Source organism: Schistocerca piceifrons, chromosome 2 (genome assembly GCF_021461385.2).
Source record: "Schistocerca piceifrons isolate TAMUIC-IGC-003096 chromosome 2, iqSchPice1.1, whole genome shotgun sequence".
In the NCBI taxonomy this organism is placed as follows: Eukaryota; Metazoa; Arthropoda; class Insecta; order Orthoptera; family Acrididae; genus Schistocerca; species Schistocerca piceifrons.
The window spans coordinates 659,280,337-659,299,577 of record NC_060139.1 but is presented as its reverse complement, the minus strand read 5'-3'; the positions used below and the strand labels follow the sequence as shown (position 1 = coordinate 659,299,577).

The following is a 19,241-nucleotide window of genomic DNA, read 5'->3' as shown; positions in this document are numbered from 1 at the left end:
GTGGCAGGGCGCCTGCTGTTCGCGTGTATAGAACTACACTTGAAAAACACGCAAATGTCCGGCTCTCCTGTTCTCTTCAATTTAACTGGTTACATCTCTTATACCTCTACTTGTTTCGCAATAGCGCTAAAGCAAAATATTATTAGTTCATATTTACAATGTTATTACCATAGAGAATCATTCAGCACCGTAAATTTGACTATCGAGGCTAACAGTCAGTGCTCACATACATAAGAAATTCGTTTATCCGGGTCTCATTAATGAGAATTTCCGTTTTATCCGGATTCATACTTAGGTTTCCTTTTTTTCTAACGTGAAAATGTGTGGTATTCAGTTGGTATGCTACCGTATGTAGCAAAGAGATCGTCTGGTCGCAGAATGACAGTGATGCTAGTTAGGGAATAGTGATCGATGACGTAATTTGTATTGCCGCCTATTGTGGTACAGAAAACGAGAGTGATAGTGCAGTGGACGACAAAATTGGCGTTTCAGGGGGAAAATTAATGCCTCACGTGGAGGAAAGGTACCAGTGGACTAGCCGAAAACAACTCCAGTCGAACTGATGTTAGCGAAAACGTCTAAGCAATCGTGCTGCTCCCAAAGCCCACACAAGTTTGAAACGATTGAAATTTATGTACTACTTCGTTAAAAAACGTCAATGCACTATAGATCCTTTAGTTTTTAAGTTCCAAAAATGTGTTTGTGCAAAATAATAGAATAGTACAAATTAGAGATTTTGCTTAAAATATCTCATAGTTGGATATGAGGAGGACCGATCTGTAATTGCTTTGAAGAAAATTTAACAGCTAAGACCGCATTCAGTACTATTTATTCGCGATGACCGGTTTCAGCAGTTAAGACTTGAAGAGTTATAACAAATTTGTAAATTTTGTGGTAAGATATTATGGGACCAACCTGCTTAGGTCATCGGTCCCTAAGCTTACGCACTACTTAATCTAACTTAAACTAACTGACGCTAAGGACAGCACACACACCCATACCGGAGGGAGGACTCGAACCTCCGACGGAGGGAGCCCGGCGGACCGTGACAAGACGCCTTTGACAGCGCGGCTACCCCGCGTGGTCTATAATAAATAATTCCGGTGCGAGATCGAATATTATGATCTTTGTAGAAAGACAGTAGATATGTTAAGATTGATCTTGTTTTGTCACATTTTGGTGTCTTTATTTTAGCGTTGAATAGAGCTTGGGCAGATGGGGGTCTCTCCGCTCATTATTTAGTAATAACCATTTGAGTGAAGAAATTGGTGTACAAAATTATCATTGCCCTATGGCATCTTTTACTGCAGAGAAGGTTATAGCAGTATAAAGGTTCTTCGACGCAGTAAAATAAGGTAAGTGAAAACGGATTGCCGGCCGGTGTGGCCGTGCGGTTCTAGGCGCTTCAGTCTGGAACCGCGTGACCGCTACGGTCGCAGGTGTGTGTGATGTCCTCAGGTTAGTTAGGTTTAAGTAGTTCTAAGTTCTAGGGGACTGATGACCATAGATGTTAAGTCCCATAGTGCTCAGAGCCATTTGAACCATTTTTGAAAACGGATTAATTCCTAAATGGCTGTATCAAAACGGCCTCTTCCACGATTCGTAAAAATTAAAAGAGTATAAGTCTCACCATTTTCAAGGGCTTGCTGTCTTTAACTTCCCGATTTCACGGTCAATACAGAAAAGGAATAATAGTTTTCTCTCGATCAGCTCATCGGAGGAGCATACCGACCTGATGCGAGACAGACTTTTTTTTTCCTAGATCGAAAAACTAAACATAATATTGAAATGGGGCACTAGGAAACAACCCGTTCGTACCTCTGTCGTTGATGTAAATCCATTTCGTGTACTGGGACCAACGATTCCATCGAGAATCATCCTCTAATTGAGGGCGTGTTTGATTTTCAGAATTTTACGGCGAAAGACAACATCCAGTTCTATCCATGCTAGTATCAAATTTACTATGGAAATAGAAAAAGACGACTGCCTCCTCTTTTTTGGATGTTGTAGTTCGCTGTAAAGTTGATGGTATATCAGGATACGCCGTATATCGTGAACCAACACATACAAATCTATATCGACATGCCAGTAGCTGCCATCACCCTTCACAGACCATAGGTGTCCTTAAGACCCAGTTGCATAGAGCTCACTGTAAATCCGATAAAGATAATTTGCAAGAAGAGCTCACATACCTCAAGAACATTTTTAAAGCGAATGGATTTTCTCCGCAACAAATTTGTACGACACTCAGTGTAAAACCTAGAACGCAGTTATCTGATGGGGAAGTAGATAGTAATTCCTTCAGATCAAGTGCGTTTTTGCCCGATGTGGGTGCTCTTTCCTCGAAGATACGCCTATTGTCGACAAACACTGTGTTAAGGTTATCTTCCGGCCTCCCACGAAAATTGCAGCTGTACTCGGCTCTGTAAACGTCGATTTATCGCTTCGTAAGACAGATGTTTATCAGATTCCTTGTGGAAGTTGTGAGAAGACATATGTCAAACAACACGCACCGTTCGTGAGAGATGTGTGGAACATTGAAGATACACACTCTTATCACAGCCAGACAAGTCAGCTGTGGCCGAACATTGTATTGATACAGAGCATTCCATGAACTACAGTGATGTGAAGATCTTAACATCCACCTCTTTCTTTTGGGATTCCTTCTTCAAGGAAGCTATAAAGATTAGATTAGCTAATAATTTAATAAATGTGCTAGTTTTAATTTGGACAAAGCATGAAATCCGCCTATTGGATTAATTAAACTGCAGAATAGTCGACATAGTGTGAACAGCCGCCGAACATACACCGATAAGCGAATCGAATGTCTGTACGCCTTCGCCACCGGCGGCGCCAGTGTAAGCGTATCTCCTTGCCGCCGACCAGCGATGTTACCTGCATGCACAACATATAAGTCCGCGTTTGGGACTCTGTCGTCAATCTTGCGACTCACTCTGAGAATGGCCGGACGATACGCGGCCGACGTATCAGCGGAAGTAATTTCATTTGCGCGGCTGCATGCGTGAAATTTAATAGACTATATTTTTTCTCACTAAGCAGTCAACACTTTTTGTATCCGCATCAGTAAATGCAAATCACACACAAGGAGATTTTACAGACTGTCTTCGTCTGAGCTTTAAAAAACTGGTTGTTATACGAGGGCGGTTCAGAAAGTAACCTCCGATTGGTCACAGTGCGGGTTGTGGGGGGAGTAGCGACGCCATCTGTGCGTTCACGCACTCAACAGGTCAGTCGGCATCAAGCCATAGTCGAGTGAACGTCGTACCTGCGCTAGTTTAGTTTTTGTGGCAGTTTGAAATGTGTGCTGCAATAGAAAACCCCGCCAAATGTGAAGTGCGTACTGTCATAAGGTTTTTTACAGCCAAAGGATATTCTGCAGCAGCTATTCATCGTGAGCTTTGTGCCGTGTACGGACCAAGAGTTATGAGTGAAGGAGTTGTCCGTGAATGGGTACGTTTATTTAAAAGTGGACGAGAAAACGTTCATGATGAAGAGAGGAGTGGTAGACCATCATTGGTGACTGACGAACTCGTTCAGACAGTTGATGCAAAAGTTCGTGAAAATCGACGTTTCTCAATGTCGGAGTTGTCTACTGGTTTTCCACAGATTTCTAAGACTCTCTTGTACGAGATAGTGACAGCAAGATTGGGTTACCGTAAGTTCTGTGCACGATGGGTGCCCAAAATTCTTACCGACCACCACAAAACTCAAAGAATGGCCTCTGCATTAGACTTTCTGTCACGTTATGAGGACGAAGGAGAACCATTGTTAAACAGAATCGTGACCGGTGACGAAACCTGGATTAAGTACGTGAACCCTGAGACAAAAGAACAATCAAAGATGTGGGCACATTCAAATTCGCCTACCAAACCAAGAAAAGCCTCGCAAGATTTTTCTGCCAGAAAACTGATGGCAGCGGTGTTTTGGGATGCCAAAGGGGTGTTGTTGGTTGAATTCATGGAACGTGGTACGACCATTAATCAAGACGTGTACTGTGAAACAATAAAAAAGTTACGACGGGCTATACAGAACAAACGCCGTGGTATGCTGACTTCCGGTATCGTTTTTTTGCACGATAACGCCCGTCCTCACTCTGCTCGCAGAACAACGGCCCTTCTTGAGTCCTTCAAGTGGGACGTTACCAACCATCCACCTTACAGCCCAGACCTGGCGCCAAGTGATTATCACCTCTTCATGCATTTGAAGAAATGGCTCGGGTCACAGCGGTTTGATGACGACGAAGAGCTCAAAGATGCGGTCACAGGCTGGCTCCAGGCACAAGCGGGTGATTTTTATGCAGAAGGAATTTCAAAGCTTGTGAAGAGATACGATAAGGCCTCAATCGCTATGGAGACTATGTAGAAAAATAGTGCAAAGATGTAGTTGTAAGATGTATATATTAAAATATTTTTATTTAACTTGGTGTATTTTTTTAAATCAACCGGAGGTTACTTTCTGAACGGCCCTCGTACATCCTGGTCCATTATGACTTTATCACACATGCTATTTTAAGATTATAGTGGATAGTATGTAGCACATTTCACACAAGTTTTTTAAAAATGAAAGCAGTTTGCCGCAAATAAAAGCAATACGGTTAAATAGTACATTGTGTAACTACCGTTATCCACACACACAACATTCCACTGATGCTTGCTAGATGTTGAATTGCGTAACAGCACACATTTGAGCATTTTTTTACGTTTACATGATGGGTTAAATGCATCAGATTTGGACTGTGTACGTCAAAGAAACTGGATCCCTGGTGTATTTAACTCGTCACGTAAACGTAAGTAAGTGCACAAATGTACACTGTTACGCAATTCAGCGTCTGACAATCATTAGTGGAATGTTATGTGTGTGGTCATCCCTAGTTACACAACGTGTTTTTTAACTGTGTTGTTTTTATTTGCTACAAGGCTGTTTTTATTTTTAACAAACCAAGGTGGAATGTGCTATATACTATCCACTATAATATCAACATGGCATGTGTGATACCGTCATAATGGAACAGGACGTATAACAACAAGTTTTTTAAAGATCAGAAGATGGCAGTCTTAACTGCCAAAACCCGTCACCAGGAATAAATAATACTGAAGGCGATCTTTGCTATTAAATGTTTTTCTTAGAGTTTTTGCATTTAGTTTAATATTTCTCGAATATCCGGATTTTCGGTAATCCGGATTACGTACGGTCACTCCTGTGTACACTGTTTCTTGGTTAAACCGGGTTCGACACTTTTGTCACTCTTAATACACCACATTATCTATTCAGATCTCCTACTCTAGCAGCGGTTAAACAGAGAACCACATAAATGTCGAAATCGGTTTAGCCAATAAACAAAGTAAGTGACCATTGACTGTTAACCTCTATAGTCAAAATAGTACTCACTGAAAATACAAATAACTGTAACTAGTTGTTCTTCTTAATCTATCCACAACGCACATGGGAGGATTTAGTTACCCCCCTCTGATGATGCTGATGTAACCGCATAGTGGGGAGGTTAGGAAAAGGGACTGGTCTCAGCTAATAGTGTCTTTAGTTGATATTCGGAATAGTCTCTCTTAGATTTTCGCATTTAAACGAAAATATTATTTCCAAAGAGAATTAAAATGAATGTGAGGGATATTTATCTTAGAAAAATTGCATGAACTTTATAAAAATGTATTCTTTCTTCTCTACATAATTGTTCATCAAACTACTGGAGAAAGTTTATAATCACACAACTTCACTTAACGTCGGAAGAGAAGATGTTTAAACTTCTTTCAGAACTATTAAAGGGTTTAAGATCCGCCTTTGCTACACCTACTTTAGTAAATGCAAAGACTAATTTTAAACAGCCCATGTTTCTGCCGGGTGTTTGTGTGTGTGTGTGTGGAGGGGGGGGGGAGTATGAGCAGTCTATACATAGATGTCACATGCCAACATTCCAGTGCATCTCATTACGAGAGTTGAGTTGCTTCACTATGATCCAGACAACAACAACGTACAATCAGAGGTTCCGTGTAGTCACTCTAATGATGCATGGAGTGAGAGATGTGCACGCCGCACCGAATGTCACTTTAAGACAAAGCGATTCGTCTAGATTGTGGAACAAATTTCTAGCGATGAGATCAGTGGGGATCGTCACAGAAGTGACGGTGAAAGAAAAACGACAGGATTTATAGGACTGATATCTGCATGTAACACAAAGCAAAAACCACCACACGATGTTTAATGTCTACGGTGGCGGTTCCGAACAGCTACAGGTTTTAATTAATTTTGCCTCCACAGAACTTCCGTGCTACAATCGAAATGTTCGATTCCGTATTAATTTCGGTCTGGTGTATTTAATTTCTGTACTTAAATTATATATTCCATATCTAAAAATACATATGCATATATCTGATGACCAAAACACTGTTTTTGGTTATAATATAATTTTATTTTTCATATCGATCCATTTAGCAATATCGATCTTAAACCATGAAAATTAGTAATCACGATTATTAACTTGAATGAGTTTAAAACCACTTTACAGTGAAACTAACATTAGCGTGCTCTAGTTTTCATGCAAACGAAATTTCTATTTTCATTTTTAATTTCTCTGATTTTACTATCGATAATTTAATTGACAGTTATAAAATAACAGAAAGGTGATAGTTTCTATATTTCAACCATCATTACTGATTATTAGGAGCATAAATCTTTATATAAATAATTATTTCCAGAAAACTTCAAGTAAGTTTTACCTGAAAAATAATTTCAGTTAACGCATAATAAAATTCATTTGAACTGCATCCTGTTCTACAAGTATCTGGAAGCTACGTACGAAATACTAATACAGATTTTAGGCCCAAACGCGATATAATAGCTTCAGTTGTTGTCGTGATTCGTCAATGTAACTATCAAGTTCCTTTTTTGTGTTGAAATGTTGTACAATGCATTAGCTTAACAATTAGTGTTGCGGAGAGCGTCAATAATTTATGAATAAATATTCATGAAGTAAAAGAACCACTATAGTCAAGTGATTTTTACTGAAACAAAAAACCTTGGACCTATTAACTAGAAAGCAAAAATATAACTGATACCCTAGACAACGAGACAGCCATAGCAAGATAAGTAACATTTACACTGAACAGCCAAAAAAACTGGTACACCTGCCTAATATCGTGCACGGCCCCCGTGTGAGCACGCAGAAGTGCCGGAACACTACGTATCATGGACTCGACTAATGTCTGAAGTAGTGCTGGAGGGAACTGACACCATGATACCTGCAGGTCTGTCCATAAATCCGCAAGAGTACGAGGGGATGGAGATCTCTTCTCAACAGCACGTTGCAAGGCATCCCAGATATGCTCAATAATGTTCATTGCTGGGGAGTTTGGTGGCCAGCGGAAGTGCATAAATTCAGAAGTGTGTTCCTGGAGCCACTCTGTAGCAATCCTGAATGTGTGGGGTGTCGCATTGTCCTGCTGGAATTGACCAAGTCCGTCGGAATGCACAATGGATATGAATGGATGCAGGTGATCGGACAGGATGCTTACGTACGTGTCTCCTGTAAGAGTCGTATCTAGACGTATCAAGGATCCCATATCACTCCAACTGCATACGCCCAACACAATTACAGAACCTCCACGAGCTTGAACAGTCCCCACCTGACCTGCAGGGTCTGTGAATTCATCAGGTTGTCTTCATACTCCTTCACGTCCATCCGCTCGATACAATTTGAAAGGAGACTCGTCCGACAAGACAACATGTTTCCAGTCAGCAACAGTTCAATGTCGGTGTTGACGGGCGCAGGCGAGGCGTAAAGCTTCGTTTCGTGCAGTCATCAAGGGTACACGAGCGGGAGTTCGGCTCCGAAAGTCCATAACGATGACGTTTCGTTGAATAGTTCGAACGCTGATACTTGCTGATGGTGCATCATTGAAATCTGCAGCAGTTTGCGGAAGGGTTGCACTTCTGTCACGTTGAACGATTCCCTACACTCGTTGTTGGCCCCGTTCTTGCAGGATCTTTTTCGGGCCGCTGTGATGTCGGAGATTTGATATTTTACGGGATTCCTAATATTCAAGGTATACTCGGGAAATGCTCCCAATGGAAAATTTCCACTTCATCGCTATCTCGGTGGTTCTGTGTCCCATCTCTGGTGCGCCGACTACAACACCACGTTCGAACTTATTTAAAACTTGATAACCTACCATTGTAGTAGCAGTAACAGATCTGAAAATTGCGCCAAACACTTCTACCATTACGAAATTATTTATACGTTGATAACACTAGAACAGTAAGTTCAACGTAGGATATTTACTTTCTGTAGCTCTTCGAACAAAAAAATGGCTCTGAACACTATGGGACTTAACATCTGAAGTCATCAGTCCCCTAGAACTTAGAACTACTTAAACCTAACTAACCTAAGGACATCACACACATCCATGCCCGAGGCAGGATTCGAACCTGCGACCGTAGCAGATCGCGCGGTTCCAGACTGTAGCGCCTAGAAACGCTCGGCCACTCCGGCCGGCCCTCTCCCAACATTTTGATTGTAAGGTTTATACAACATTGCAAGGAGTGCAGATATAAACGCAAACGATACTAAATAGGCTCTATGAGCAGGTATTACGTGTCAGATGATCTTTCAAGGCTCCTCCTCCGAATCTGCTTTGGTGAGGGGCTCGTGTCGCACGGGCACTAAATCACTCTTTGTGGACAAGGTGGCCGGGGCACAACGCTCTTTTATGGTGATACCTTTGTCAGGCTTCACGCTGACAATGATATTCGTGTGTGGAGGCAACGATGACAATATTTGCACCCTAACTGTATTGTAGACTGCCACTATTGTCAAGGCAGTTCAGTCCTATTTGGCGGTGAAATCATGTGTGGCCACAGCACAACCCTTGTGCGAATACATGCGAGGATGACTGGTATCAAGTATCAGAAAGCACCTCGCGCGCTTTGTGGCTTCATGTGGCGAAAACATTGGGCTAGTTAATTCATAAAAGATGTGTTAATGCAAGACAACGGTCAGAAGAAACGGTAGTGTTTGAAGTGGAATGTTTTATAGGGGTTTGTTTTTGTTGTTTTGTTTTTGTTTATCCTGGAAGTTGAAATGAATTTATCTTCTTTGTTTTTCTTTTCTTATGACTATACCCGGCAGAACAAAATCTGTTTTGTTTCCGATTATGTCCTGTTTTGACAACAAAGCAATACGCAACATTTACTTTGTCCACTGTAATTGTAAAGCACGCAAACAAAGCATTTTCTCTGAAGTTTAATGCCACGTTCAGATTTACAGCAATTTTAGAGTTTCTGTTGGGTTGTTATTGCAACGGATATTTTTAAACTATACACGAATTCTCATTTTTCGCAGAATATTCTGAATCCGCCGGCAAATTTCTTTTTACTGCCATTGGCTTGTCTCTGTAGGGACTTAACTGAAAGGAAAGGGCTGAACTAAATTGATAATCGTTTTGTAACGCGAAATAATAGAAGCTTTTAAGGAAAATTAATACTTTTATTTAGAACAGTAACTGACTTATAGACTGATTCTATGTTCCCCTAGGAAGGTGTTCACAAGATTGGCATGATAAGGGCGTGGATTGGCGCCCATCAGCATGAATCCCGCTCCGACGTGTTCATCACATGGAGGTAGAATGCATGAGAGGATGCTGCCCTAATACTTCACACCAGTCACCCTCGCATGTATTCGCACAAGGGTTGTCATTTGGCCACACACGATTTGTAAATTATTAAGCACCACAAATAAACTATTTCTTTTTCACCCAAAGGGAAACATTTTCTGTTAATGTATATGAGAAATCGGTTCAAACGACGCCCTTTTACGTTCTGGCAGCTGCTTTTAGTAATTGTAGGGGCACCAACAATGGACTTATTTTTCTCTTTCAACGAATCCGAAATGTTTCCTGTTAACGCACGTCAAACAAATCAATTTCAACAATGTACTGGTTTCTGGCAGCTGCTTGCGGTGTTATTAGCAGCACTAAACAAATTTCAAAGAAAAAACGCCAGAATGCCTTCATCTGCTACGTGTATGTGAACCACGACGAAAAGAAATATAGAATTCACACATTCATTACTCAATGAATGCTGAACATATATATGTATTAAAAAAGTATTAGTGTTAGATTCTTACAACGTTGCACCACAAAATATTCTTCCAGTTCGCATGCGATATTTATAAAATAATAATAATAATAATAGTAATATGACCGCTGGCTGTCTTATGCATGCCATCTTTGGTACTTATATTATTTTAGCACCGAGCGAGGTGGCGCAGTTGTTAGCACACTGGACTCGCATTCGGGAGGACGACGGTTCAATCCCGTCTCCGGCCATCCTGATTTAGGTTTTCCGTGATTTCCCTAAATCCTTTCAGGCAAATGCCGGGATGGTTTCTTTGAAGGGGCACGGCCGATTTCCTTCCCCGTCCTTCCCTCACCTAAGCTTGCGCTCCGTCTCTAATGACCTCGTTGTCGACGGGACGTTAAACACTAATCTCCTCCTCCTCCTTATTTTAGCAGAAATAGTTAAATATTTTAATCGACTAAATTTTATCAAGGTCGGGATTCGAACCCAGGGTTTCCTGCTCACTAGGCAGATACGCTAATCCCCACGCCACCCTGGCACAGTGGCTTTTTATAAATGCACGGGCGACCTCAATCCAAATTCCCGTTCACACCTCTGCCCACTTGGTATTGGCTGCCCCTAAACTCGAACAGCAGTTCAATGCTGATGAGCAAAGCCACTGTGACAGGGTGGCGTAGTGGTTAATGCGTCTGCCTAGTGAGCAGGAAACCCTGGTTCGGATCCCAGCATTGCTACAAATTTTCATTCGTCGCTTCAGTCTGGATGATTTTATCTTTGTCTATTGCCGTTCGAAAAATATCCTTGGATGCTGCCTCAAGGTAACGCCTCTTTGCTAACACTCGCCATTTCACATCAAATTCTTAGTTGATGAACTCATACTTCTCAGAATGCCTAATCCTACGACACAGGTATGCAAGGTTGTCTTTCTTGACAGTATATCTAACCCTTTCAACCCTACTGGATAGCCGTGAATTTAATACGCCACTGCCGGAACGGGGAGTTTGCCAGTCTCGGATCGAAGCCACCTTGCGGACTGACGACGAGGGTCAGAGCGGCAGTACAACTTGGCATTTTCCCATGAATTTTGTAGCTTAAGCGGAAAGGATAGTATGATATGGAAAATGGTTCTCAGTTTGAAGGGTGATGTGAATAGCGCAGAAATTTACTATAATTATGTGGTCCTGATGGTGGTAGTATTCATTTTTCGCTGTCCTGCGAACTGGATTTCCCAGCCAGTTGCATATGCACGAAGTTTAGTCTGGAATCCGAATAGCGGCTCAACGGCACATTTTTCAAATATAAGAAGCATTCTTAATGTTGAGGGACAAACAATATTCAAATTCAAACCTTCAAAATTGAAATTTGACAGCTACGAAGCCACTCATGAGGTAGTTTACAATACTATCCCAACACGAGAGAACGGAATCTTCCCGCATTACTGAGGAACTCTTGCTGCGTAATAGTGCGCGACAGTTTTACGATCGTGAATAAAGTCCATTAACTTGATATGAAGGTTCATCAAAATATAGCAGTTCAGTGAATGAACAGTTTACTAGATGTTGTGTCAGTCTATAGGCGAACAGAAGATTTTCTTAACTTGTATTTCTCCTGTCGAACGAAGGCTCATTACAAACAATGCAACAAGAAACAGAGTCCAGCCCATACAATAGCAACTAGGATGAGGTTCGCTGTAGCAAGGCACAAACAAAGGAGTGGGAGCTTCATGTAACAGAGTGGCTCCAAGCGCGAGTGGGTCTGAGTAGCTGCTGCCAGACGTCCTGTACTGCAGATGGCGCTGATGGCCCAGACTTCATGGAGGCGTGGCGCAGTGGGCGTGGTCCATTAGGTCCATCAGATCCCGCACGACCGCTTTCGGTGTCTCACAGAAACTTGCAGTTCCGCTACCAACGTTGCGACGTCCACGGAGTGGTATCGATATGTGCTATCACATTTGAGACATGTACTTTCGCTCCACTGGAAGTCAAAACCAACCGAATTCCAGCGTAGCCTGACTGTAAACCACATGCAGAAATGTTTTTAGTAGTGGAAGTAACTGATGCAGACGCGTGTGGACTAAAGTGGGTCATATTTTTCAGATGAATACCATTGATAGCAGCCTTCACTTTTAAATAAAAAAAAAACTATGTTACTGGTCATAGGATTCTTTGGCGCACGACTTCAAAGTCTTTGGTGCCCACATTGAAATCTAAGACAGGCATAATTCTTTGCGCAAAGATGACACATGAAAACACGAGAAAATTTTTTTGAATATATGTTGCCATGTCCATCGATAGAGGGCTCGTGATTGTACCATGAAAATTAAGTTTTACAATACTGGTAACCGCCACAAAATGTGTCTCGTTATGGTGCTAAGAGCAACATAAAAATTTTGTTCCGGTAGATAATTCTAGTGAAGAGATAGCAATGATCATTCCTGCGAGACAATGGCCATTTGTTGTTGCACAAGTATTCGCGCACTTTAGCTTTAGCCTCCCTCCGTACACAGTTTAACACACACTAACCGCAAATAACGGCTCGGTGCCCAAAGCCACATTACTTACAACTCAGACAATTCTTGTTGCTGCATCAGCAACTGACCAATTTTTTAGCAATGATTTTTATCTTGCCCAAAAGTTGCCTACTTCTGCAAACCTATTTCTGTATTAATTTTCAACTTTTCATCGAGACTAATGCAGTCATTGATCTTGTTGCTAACATTTTGAGTCGCCCTCTTATCGCCGTTAGGAAGTGCTTGTATCCGGAGCCTCTAATACGAAATTACGGTGTAGCAAGAATCTAGTTTCGTTTTCGGCAGTTTGAGGATAAGTTTCCTCTTAGCCGCTTCAACCTAGGTTTTTGGTAGGTTCTTTGAATCTGAACTATGCGTTGTCCGTTCAACGAGACTACATCGACTTCCTTCTTCGTAATCACCAAATCAAAGCTAGTAAGTGTTCTTGCCGTTTGCAAATGTAGCAACATCTGAATGCCGCGTATTTTTTAATCACTTTCTCGAATTTTACAAGGAAGTATTCAATATCTGACCAGTGACGCTCTCTCTATGTGCTTAGGAACATTTGCGTTTGGTTTACCAGATTTTCGGAAATTCAGCAGAGTATTCACGACAAACTAATCTAAAGTTTTAAAATTCTAGTAGAAAATACTGTTGCTGATACGGAAACCATTTTACCTTTTGGTCTCTCTGTCCTTTGTTCCATAATTTCAAGAACGCTATAGTTTTCACTCACCTTGTCTATACAATTACATCTGACTTTTGGTACGTATAAGTTTCTTTGGAAGCTACATAACCTTTTTTAGTGTTAACCGTTTAACGTACGATTTCATTAAATAAATTGTAATATATTAATCTGGGCATACTTCGTATGCGAAGCGGAATTGATTTATTTGCTGTATATTCTATCGGACCTCTGCAGTAACATCGCGAAACTACGTTTCTGGTTTCTTGCGTATCGCCAAACTTGAACATCTTATTATTAAAGGTGCCCAGGGATATGAACCGTCTCGTGCTGTCCTAAATATTATGTTAACCACCCGAGATGTCGTATGCACTGAAGAACTGACTATCGTTTTATGTGCCAAATTTGACTATTTAACATTTTTGTTGTTTTCTACGAAAGAAATTATTTATTTATTTATTTGTTATTGGTAACAATAAAATTATTGTTCATCAGTAACAGTGACTGTAAAACCGAACCAAAAATGTTCGTAATTAAAATTAAGGTATTCAGTGCGAAGACTGATTTGATACAGCTCCCATATTCAGTCTATCCTGTGCAAGCCTCTTCATCTCTATTCACACTTCCCTGTGCGAAATCCACTATTTCTTGTTGGCCCATGATGTATCGTATCAATCGATCCCTTCTTTTAGGCTAGTTGCCCATAAATTTCTTTTTTCCACAGATACAATTCAGGAACTAATCATTAGTTACCGATATACTCAGTTAGTCTTCAGCATTCTTCTGTAGCACATTTCAAAATGCTCTAGTCTCTTCTTGTATGAACTGATTATCGTCCACATTTCACTTCTGTAGAAGCATAGCGAGTAGAAGAGAAACTCTGCTGAATCCTCGCGCGTTAATGTGGGTAGCACAGGAAAGGCGGCGTGCACACTAGCTACGAGCAGCACTGTCGCTTGAGACTCAAGTTGATGTGTAATCCGACGACGTTTATTGCTTTTGTCTCCATTTACTTTGTGAGTTTGTTTAAGGTGTTCTGAGCGAACGTTGAAGGGTTGAAGTCTGAGATGTTGAGAGTTATAGTTACTGGTTTTTATAGAAGAAAAAGAACAAAAGAGTCCATGGTTTTCTTTGCAGCGTAGTGGTTTCGCTGCAGAGAAACTAAAAGTAAATATTTTGTAGGTCTCCAAAAGCCAAAGTAGAATTTCAAAATGGGCAAGAGCAATTCCTTGGAAATAAAATCTAACAGTAGTTTTGTGTAGGATTCACATTTCGGTGAGGAACCACAAAAACATCCTTGTTTACCAACGGGAAAAATACTGCACAAAGAAAATGAGCAGTAGACCACTCGAAGAAGGAAAGCTACGAAAAGAAGATGGTAAACAAGACGTTTTTGCGATTTATTCTGTTGAGGAAAATGTAGGGAATGGATCGCTACCGAACGGAGTAGTAATTGCGTTAAAACAATACTGAAATGCAAGAAACTGAAAATTATGCGATTACGTAATAAATTAAGAACAGCGAACAATCTCCTGCAAAAGCAAGTCTCAGATGAAACCGTAAGACGGCTCAATCAGTTGTCCTAGATCAATGTAAACTCAGTAAAAACAGAAAATCATATTTGCCACTATGTTAAAGAAATGCCAATTTAAAAACAAGATAATGCATTATGTGGTATGACTACGACTTTATTCTGGATTGTGTGCTCCTGAAAATTAGTTGCCCAAAGGATATAAACATGTTGCTACAACCTTGCGAAACACAACTCCAAAATTTAGTAAATTATCTCAAATGCTCATGTGTAATTAACGTAGAGTTTTAAGTACAATTAAGAATTATTTTCGGAAAAAACAAGATGAAAAAGGTTTGTTGATTTTTTATGAAGTAAAGCCCCAAGAAAAGCTACAATTCAATAACGCTTCACTCAAAGTTGATTTCGTCAATTTCTGGGAATATAATCGAGATGATTGTAGTAAAAATCTTGCAGATCATGCTCTGGTGTTGATTTTTGCTGCTCTGCTGCATAACCGTATTCACCCAATTCCTGTGCCTGCGAGTCGCAATGCCACTCCTGATGATGTCTGACAAATGTTGATGCAAGTAATTATCCAGCTACAGGAAGCCGGAACGAGACTTGTAGTATTCACTTCTTATGGTGTACAACCAAATAAAAGCAGTGTCAGTTTCTGGGAATTAATGGCGCAATAAATGAAGTTACTTGCTCTATATCAAATGCACTTGACGAAACCAGAAGAATATGGGAATTTTCGGACGCTGTTCATGTCACAAATTGCGTAATAAATAGTTAAAGTGATAAAACTGATGTACTGTTTTAACGATGACGTCATCAAGTGAAATTTTTATCGACAAGATACTTCCCAAGAATTCGCCGGACTGAGAGTTTGGAACAAGTTAACTTCCACTCACTTGAATCCGGCGTAAAATTAGCCCTGCAGTAACTCAGCAGCCAAGGGCATTAAATTCTTAAGGGAATTTAAATCAATGTGATTAGAAGACAGCGAATCAACGCGATTATTTACTAGATAGATGAACAACTTAGCGGACGCATTTTTATTTTCGTAATGATGCTTTGTACAAAAACTCAGAGGATCACAAAACGTTAATAAAAGGGAGAAGAAATGGAGAAGCACTCTCGCCGATAAAAGTAACACCTTTGATTGCGAAAGAACTCTCCACACACAAAGAGTAACCACTGACGGTACCTTAGAAAAATTTAAATACTTATGGAAAAGAGGTTCTCTCTCGACAGCGACGTCATTTCGGTATCGGAATGTCGCTGAGTTGCAATGATCATCCATCAGTCACAGACTTCCTCGGCTTGGACAAGTTACAGTTTGTTTATATTCTTGGTTCAAATGGTTCAAATGGCTCTGAGCACTATGGGACTTAACATCAGTTGTCATCAGTCTCCTAGAACTTAGAACTACTTAAACCTAACTAACCTAAGGACATCACACACATCCATGCCCAAGGCAGGATTCGAACCTGCGACCGTAGCAGTCCCGCGGTTCCGGACTGCGCGCCTAGAACCACTAGACCACCGCGGCCGGCGTTTATATTCTTGTAAAACTGTCATTAACTCTCTGCGGAAACTATGAACATTCACTACTGGCCATTAAAATTGCTACACCACGAAGATGACGTGCTACAGACGCGAAATTTAACCGACAGGAAGAAGATGCTGTGATATGCAAATGATTAGCTTTTCAGAGAATTCACACAAGGTTGGCGCCGGTGGCGACACCTACAACATGCTGACATGAGGAAAGTTTCCAACCGATTTCTCATACCCAAACAGCAGTTGACCGGCGTTGCCTGATGAAACGTTGTTGTGATGACTCGTGTAAGGAGGAGAAATGCGCACCATCACGTTTCCGGCGTTGATAAAGGTCGGATTGTAGCCTATCGAGATTGCGGTTTATCGGATCGCGACATTGTTTCTCACGCCGCTCGAGATCCAATGACTGTTAGCAGAATATGGAATAGGTAGGTCCAGGAGGGTAGTACGGAACGCCGTGCTGGATCCCAACGGCCTCGTATCACTATCAGTCGAGATGATAGGCATCTTATCCACATGGCTGTAACGGATCGTGCAGCCACGTCTCGATCCCTGAGTCAACAGATGGGGACGTTTGCTCTAATGGATTCAAAACGTTAACAATCAATTTCCTGCATTACTGCTGAAGACATCTTCATCTACTCCAATATGCGCTACTACTATCCATTTACCAACAATGCCCATGATATATTCTGGAATTTGGCTGTTATTTGGAAAATCTTAAATTCTTTTGAGAAACAGCGTTCAGGCTGATATAATATTTCCTTAATGAACATGAAAATTGTTTTACGCATGTACACAGTGTGTCCCCCTAACTCTGCCACTTCACATATTTCTGAAACGAAACAAAATGTGAAAAAATACAATTGGCTAGGGTTGCACCCATGTCAAGGGCTCACACAATGGGAAAGGCTGTATAATCCATACATCTAAACAAACATAGATTTCTTTAAATGTACATTTTATTTTTCTACGGAAATGAAAATTAGCGGTATGATTAGTGACGGCAGATCCTTTTTTGACTCTTCTTAATCTCATATATTTTTAAATACGTAGACTTTTAAGGATGACACTGTTTCCGCCGTAATGTGCAAAGCAAGGTTTGCCTACAGCTGGCTTCAGGACAGTGCAGGCAACCCGCATTACGCATTACGGCAGAAATTGTGGCACCGTTTCGGTTATTTAAAGTCGAAGTGTTCCAGAAGGTGTAAGATTTAGAGCAGTGAATCAAAGTCTGCCATCACTAATCGTAGACTACTAGTTTTCATTTCTGTAGAAAAACACACATGTGCCGTTTAAAATAAACCTTACTTTGTGGTGAAAGTGATGTTTGTGTTCTTGTAGGGTTCTGCATTACTGCCTATTTTTTAGGCTCCTGACATAGGTCCGTTCCTGGCCAAATGCATTTTTCACATTTTGTTTCACTGGGAAATAAAGAGGCAGTTAAGTTCGGTGGGACAGGTGTTTGTTTTAACTTGAGATAAGTAAATATCTCGAAATTAAGGTAAATGCTGGGATGGTTCCTTTGAAAGGGCACAGCCTGTTTCATTCTCCTTCCTTCCATAACTCATGCTTGTGCTCCTTTCTGTAATGGCCTCGTTGTCGACGGGATGTAAAACACTAATCTCCTCCTTTTTCCTTCAACTGGCCACGTCCTAACCATTCCTCCTGCATGGGCGGGGTCAACTTTGTATTTTCAAATAGGGACCCCCCCACCCCAATTTTATTGCATATTCGTACTCTATCCAAAAATACGTACAGTTTACTCAAACCATTGTATTTCATTCGCGGTAAATGGCGCTGTAATTGACAAATATAAAGTGTGCCTGTTACTGCAATGAAGAACCGATCGATGTATTTGATTCTAAATGTCATTTACGATGTAAATGTTATATTGATGTTGAAACGTTACTTGAGTGTTGTAATTATGATTTTGCAGTACAAACAGTATGGCTAGACACCGAATTTTCTGACAAATGAGCTGCTTTTATAGTAACGTAGTTTTCTTGTTTCCTATAAAGTTGATTGTGGTGATCCCCAAACCATCGGAATGCTTGATTTTGGTGTTCGCGCCCACGGAACCCGTAATGACTGTGATTGATTTAAGTGTATGTTTCCATCCAACTGCCGTAACTATCGTGCTGACCGCTATGTGGCTTCTGGGCGAATATAAACAACAACCGTTGCAATCAGGTGCTTTGTCCATGAAATAATAGCGACAGGCGCACCTGCCACGGATATTCACTGAAATCAAGCGCCCCAGTGATAAGAGCATTGGGATCCGCAGAAATCAATCACCCCAATCGTGAGGCAATGGTACTCCCCAATATTAAGCATTCTGATGCGAACATGAAACTATTACATCCACGCCTTTCTTCCTGTAAACGTAGTTTCTAACTAGACATTTAAACGGCTAACCAAACTGTACTGTACAATAAAATTTGCAACACCAAAGTAAATTTTGATCATAATATCAACAGTTCGAACACAAAGGTTTAAATTTACATCGCAAGTGTAATATAGAATCAAGTGTGTCAGTTCCTAATTGCAAAAACAGGCAAACTTGATATTTGTCGATTACAACGCCGCTACCGCGAATGAAAAACAATGATTTGAGTAAACCGTACGTATTTTCGGGGTGGAATCCGAATATGCAGTAAAAATGGGGGTCTCATTTGAAAATACAAAGTTGACTCCCCACACAGAGGAGGGGTAGTGTGGAGGTGGCCAGTTGTAGTACAGACAGATGTCCCATTTATTAATATTAACTTTTCACCTTAATCTTTTTTTTTTTTTGACGACGCGTCGCTTTCGAGATATTTACTTGTCTCAAATTAAAACAAGCACTCTGTACGTAGCCC

At 40.9% G+C, this 19,241-nt stretch overlaps 1 protein-coding gene across 1 annotated transcript in view; it reads right to left on the bottom strand.

The window, feature by feature from the left end:
* LOC124776378 overlaps window positions 1–19,241 on the bottom strand; it is a 311,886-nt gene that overhangs the window by 66,590 nt on the left and 226,055 nt on the right. The window lies entirely within an intron of this gene.